The 6313-nt window shown below is 32.8% G+C and overlaps 1 protein-coding gene across 4 annotated transcripts in view; it reads left to right on the forward strand.

Annotated features, from left to right (window-relative positions):
* The window catches only part of LOC134528097 (focal adhesion kinase 1), a 386174-nt gene that overhangs the window by 109829 nt on the left and 270032 nt on the right, over positions 1-6313 (forward strand). The window lies entirely within an intron of this gene.

Below are 6313 nucleotides of genomic sequence, written 5' to 3' on the forward strand. Positions count from 1 at the left end.
GTAATATAAACTTCCAGTTCTTCGAATTCCTTAAAAAAGAAGGTAATCATATTTTGACCCCAGACAATATAATATATATTTATACGATTTATCTTTAATATATTTTTATAGTTACGCCTCTCGCCTGTGTTGTCCGTTGTTAGAATCCGGTGTATTTTATTCGGCTGCAGGTTCATCACTATACACACACGCGCGCGCGCGCGACGTATTCTTTACAAGGTTGGTATTCGCAAATTGAAGTTGGAGCTTAACTAGCAGTGAAATTATTCAAGATGGAACAAAAAAAGTCTGGATAATTTTCAATTGAAGCAAGTTCTACATCCGCTGCAGAACGTGTTGCTGTCGTAAAATGATTTTATTGAAATAATTAAGCGTAACAACACGTCAAAAATGTGTTCGGGAATTGATGATGTCACAGCCAATTATTTCAGTGAAATAATTTTACGAGAGCTTCAAGGTTTGCGATGATTGTAGAACTTTTTCCATCTTAACATTATTCCAAGTAAATACTTTCACTATAATTTGCAATAAACTTGAGGTTTAGCTCCAACTTAAAATAAAGTACTTACAACTATAAGTCGTGTGTTTTAATTTTTTTTTCAAATAATACTGCGTATTGTAACAAAAATACATTTTGAGGGTTTCACAAGTTTGTATTTTCTGTGCGCGAGTGGATTAATGGATAGCGTATTTAGTTTTGAACCTTTTATGGATATTTATTTTCAAATGTAGAATTTTAAAGGTGAGCTGACTGAGTTAGTTGTGCGCATGTTCCCGCTTGCAGCGCTAAACACAGCCGCATTTGCAAACATATTTGCTGGTCTCTACTTAGGCTACTATTTCTTGCATTTTTTTTCTTTTAGGAGTAATAGTTTAATTTGTGAGGATGTTTTGTTTTTAATTTGAATTTGACCTAAGATCTACGCTTACAACGGACACACATACGATGTGAAGAACATTAGAAAAAAAACCACGCAGTTTAATTTAAAATCTGCTCAAGATATCTTAATTGTGTGTGTTAACGAAAAGCATTTAATAATACACCGTGGAAGAAAGGGTAGTTCAGTTTCCATATTTCGTTTTTAAATTATATTTTTAGAAAAGTTTAAATGGCAAAAAAAAAAGTATATATATATATATATATATATATATATATATAATTTTTGGGCCTGTGCAGCTTCTTGAAAGCACTGAAAGGACTCTCAATGACCTATTTAATTTTCATTTCTACGCCATATAATGTAATGGTAAATCACTCTAATATCCTAGTTTGCCTACGCACGACAAGAAGACTGCGCGCGTGTCTGGAGAGCCGATACCGCGCTAGAAGCACCAGCAAGCGTCGCACTTATCATCCAAATTTACTAACGCAAGTACACTCCTGACTAGGCAAGCCTGACTCTAGGCGACAGCGAGCTCATTAGATACTGATTAACTCAACGATACAGTTCAGAGGAAACTTAAGTATAGGGTATGCCATGCCCAATTGTAAGGAACAGTCTGTACAGCGCGTCTCTCCCGTAGATTGCAGTGTACATTTAAATGGGCATGTACTTTCTCTTTCCAAAGCACGATTACTGCTATTTGCACTGGCCTTGTTTTGGTGTGTACTGTTGCCAGATATACACCTGATAGCAAAAACGTTTTGGAAACAATGCTGTCATCTAATAAAAATTTATCCAAATGTATTTTATAAAGTAAAATTATGGAATGATAAATTTGTAAATACTTTATCCTGTTGTATTTCATCAAGAGTATAATCTGATTATATTATTATTTATAAGGGGTCGTAATTAAAAGACGCCATATTGGTTTAAATTGCATTTGTCAACAATTTTTTATAATAATTAAAATTAATTTTTTTTTGCAGTTTTGAGTACATCACATAATTTTATTGAATGAATTTTTATTAATAGTGGCCAAGTGTTACACTGTAAAAAAAAATTTGTGTAATTTTACCCGAAAGTACGTGGCAGCACAATCTCCACGCATGTTCATGTATTTTAACACGTACACGTGTACGTGTATTTTTACAGTACATATAAGGTAATTTTACAACTGCAATGATTGTGTAATTTTACCAAACCTGTTAGTGCTTTTACTAACCAAGATAACATAATACATGTACTCAGTTCATGTAATGTTACTATAATTGCTGACATTTTTCCACAACGTTATAGTAAATTAACATAAACATTGCTAGGGTAGTTTTACCTAAGTAGTTAATAATTATTTACACATCATGTAAAAAGACATGTACAATAAGGGTGTAATTTTACCATACCAGTTAGTAGTTTTGATTGATAACCATGTTAAATAACACGTACTTCGTAGGTGTAATTCTACCATAGCAGGTGGTAATATTAACTGATAATCAAGTTAAATAACACGTACTTTGCAAGTGTAATGTTACCATACCAGTGAGTATTTTTTATCGATAACCATGTTTAATAACACGTACTTTGTTGGTGTAATTCTACCATACCAGTTGGTAATATTAACTGATCATTAAGTTAAATAACACGTACTTTGCAAGTGTAATGTTACCATACCAGTGAGTATTTTTTATCGATAACCATGTTAAATAACACGTACATTGTTGGTGTAATTCTACCATACCAGGTGGTAATATTAACTGATCATCAAGTTAAATAACACGTACTTTGCAAGTGTAATGTTACCATACGAGTGAGTATATTTCATCGATAACCATGTTAAATAACACGTACATTGTTGGTGTAATTCTACCATACCAGGTGGTAATATTAACTGATCATCAAGTTAAATAACACGTACTTTGCAAGTGTAATGTTACCATACCAGTGAGTATTTTTCATCGATAACCATGTTAAATAACACGTACATTGTTGGTGTAATTCTACCATACCAGGTGGTGATATTAACTGATCATCAAGTTAAATAATACGTACTTTGCAAGTGTAATGTTACCATACCAGTAAGTATTTTCCATTGATAACCATGTTAAATAACACGTACATTGTTGGTGTAATTCTACCATACCAGGTGGTAATATTAACTGATCATCTAGTTAAATAACACGTACTTTGCAAGTGTAATGTTACCATACCAGTGAGTATTTTTCATTGATAACCATGTGAAATAACACGTACTTCGTTGTGTAATTCTACCATACCAGTTGGTAATATTAACTGATCATCAAGTTAAATAACACGTACTTTGCAAGTGTAATGTTACCATACCAATGAGCATTTTTCATTGATATCCATGTGAAATAACACGTAATTTGTTTATTGTAATTCTATCGTACCAGTTGGTAATGTTAACTGATCAAGTTAAATAACATGCACTTAGCAAGTATGTTACCATATCAGTTAGTAGTTTTGATTGATCACCATTGTAACATTACACGTGCTTTGTAGGAGTAACATTACCATATCGGTAAGAAATTTTGATTAAGCATAGTGTTATGTCCCATGCTCTCTATAAACAAAATTGTAGTTTTACTTAACATTTGTTATATTGGTGTTAAGGCCATAATACTGGTCCTTGCTCCAATATATACACCATTTTGAATTTTACTAAAATGTGTATGTTGCAAATGTCTCGCATGCACAGCAAGTCTGTGTGCACAACACCAAAGCACGATAAGCAAAGTAGCAAAAAAAATTTCAGGTCGATTGCCAATGACCTGTCACGCCCATCTATTAAACACAAGATGTTCCACCAATCACAAGTATAAAATATGTAAAATACATACAGTTGTCACTGAAAGCTTGCCACACTAAAACTTTCAGAGGGGGGAATGGATAAAATCACAAATGGCAGTGGTTACAAATATTTCATTAGAGCACGAAGTTTGTTTGGTTTTAATTTTTTGTTTATGTTAGTAACACAGCATACTATAAATACAATTTCCAGAACGTTTAGGGGTTTTGTGAATTAATTAAGTACCAAGTAATTACTAACAGAATTTAACTTCGGCCCAAGTTTGTTGTCATGAAAGAGTATTTTCTACTGGTGGTCTGACAAAGAAATATAAACTTGTGAATTATGTTAAAAAGTATTTTTATATGCATAAGTTGGCTGCAGAACAAAAGCATGATTTATAATGGATATACATCCTAATGTTATTGATTGGCAACGACTGGACGGATGCACCAGGTCATTGGAATTCTGACTTAACTGTCCACAGACTATAAATTTGTATAGCAATGAGAATAGATACTATTAAGTTTTTACAATTGAATTTGAAGAAATGTCAGTAATCAAATATTTGTAAAAAAACTGCACAGCTCATGTATAAGTCAAGTCTTCACACACTTATATATAGATACATTCATAAAAAAATTGATTTTAAGTGATTGCGTTCATATAACCACAAACTATCAAAACTTTACCGCAGAGGCTACACAAAAGGCAGGAGCTGTGGATTTGTTTACTAAAAGTGACATCTATGCCATTAGACAAAAATGTTAAATGTAACTCAGAATGTATTTTCAAGTTCTCAAATGCCTACAATATTAAATATGGGGTCATAACATTAAAATTATTTTTTCATACCATAGTTTAATAAATACGACTCATTTCACTCCACAATACTACTGGTTGCTCACTTTGTATTTAATATAGTTTAGAAATGAAAAAAAAGGGTATGAATAGAGACAAGTGCTTTCCGCAATGCATGAAGTAACTGTGCAAATATATACAAGCACGATATAATTTACTGTTTATAGGCATCGTACAAAAATTGAGACTTGACATATAGATAACAATGTGTTTGTATTTCAATTAATTGGTAGTAGCAGCTGGTGTATATATCACTGATTGTTGAGGACTCGCAATAAAATATCCGAGGTTGAGCGCTTGCTCAGCAACAGAATGATTTGCAGGGAGAAGTAGTGTTTGCACCCCTACAAATTGTGTAGTTCTACATATAGGCACTTATATCTTACTACCGTACATATTAAAACAAGGATTAATACCTACATTATGTTGCTTTTATATCTCATATTGTCATCTTATACCAAAAATAGCTGCCCAGCTACGACTTTGCCCGCGTGGAATAATGTAAGGTAAACAGTTGGGCATGCCCTCCCCACAGCCCTTTTCTGAGGAAATTCTTTGGAGGTATTCTTTTGATATTAATCAGTATTTTCCCATGTGTGAATTGTGCTTGAATAATGACATTTGGAGAGCACAGTTTCCCCCACCCTTCATTCCATACACTGCTCTATATCCAACCCATGTTGCCCTTATCGGCTCTCAAGTCCTATGTTAATCAGAGCAGTTCAAATGAATCGAGTGTTACATCGCTATATTCTGGCTGTCGATAATATGTGTGCACATATCACAGTAATAACTTTCGCAAAGTAGGCTATTACGTGGAATACGAACCCCCCCCCCCCCCCCCCAGTAACAGACTTAAATACTCGACAATGCTTCAAGGAGATCGTTAGAATTTTTTCTTCAGTACAGGCCCACACCAAAGAGGTTTCTCTGAACATGGCAAAAATTAACTGCTTATTTCTCCATGGTCATGCTCATTTTACAGTAGTCTTAACATTTCTGCTTTTCACATCATTAAGTTTCAAACTTTTTAAAATCCAGAAACTGATTTTTAGAAATTTTCACAACCTTAATTCTTATCAAGACATCATCTCAAAAAATTTAACAGATACAGATAATTAATTCCAAACCTATTTTGTTTTTTTAACGGCTTAAAAGTTAGAATTTAGAAAAATTCTGAAAATACTTTAGATATTAACATAATCCTCATTCTTAAGAAAATAACACCTCGATACATTAGGTAATTTAAGGGAAAGAAAAGAAAAAAAAACATTCTACTGCCTTTCACCCTCTTATCAAATTTTGCAAAATTGAAAAATTTGCTAAAAAAAACACATTGGTCTAGATCCAACGATTTGGACTGTGCGTTGATGAATTAATTATTGAGTAAATGAGTTAAACACTTCATTGTATTACAATAAACCCATCAAAGATGAAAATAAAAAAATCTGAAATTGTCATTGGAAACACTTGTATCTAGACCATTGTCTTCAGGAAAAGTTTTCCTATACCACGAAACAATATTTCATGTTTAAAAAGTGACTGTTTTACGCTATTTACAGTTAAACACAATCTTAAAGAAAAACAATGCAACAAAGGCAAGTTTCTTGAGGACATGGCTTGTCGGTATGGGCCTTGACTGTAAAAGGTTTCAAAAAAAGTTTATCTCTAGAGAATAAATACTTATTATAAATAACTAACACCACGCAGAAATTATTATCCTACTATCAATAGAAGCACAGTAGCTTTACAAATTTAAAGTTTT

The sequence above is a fragment of the Bacillus rossius genome, chromosome 1 (assembly GCF_032445375.1).
Source record: "Bacillus rossius redtenbacheri isolate Brsri chromosome 1, Brsri_v3, whole genome shotgun sequence".
Lineage (NCBI taxonomy): Eukaryota > Metazoa > Arthropoda > Insecta > Phasmatodea > Bacillidae > Bacillus > Bacillus rossius.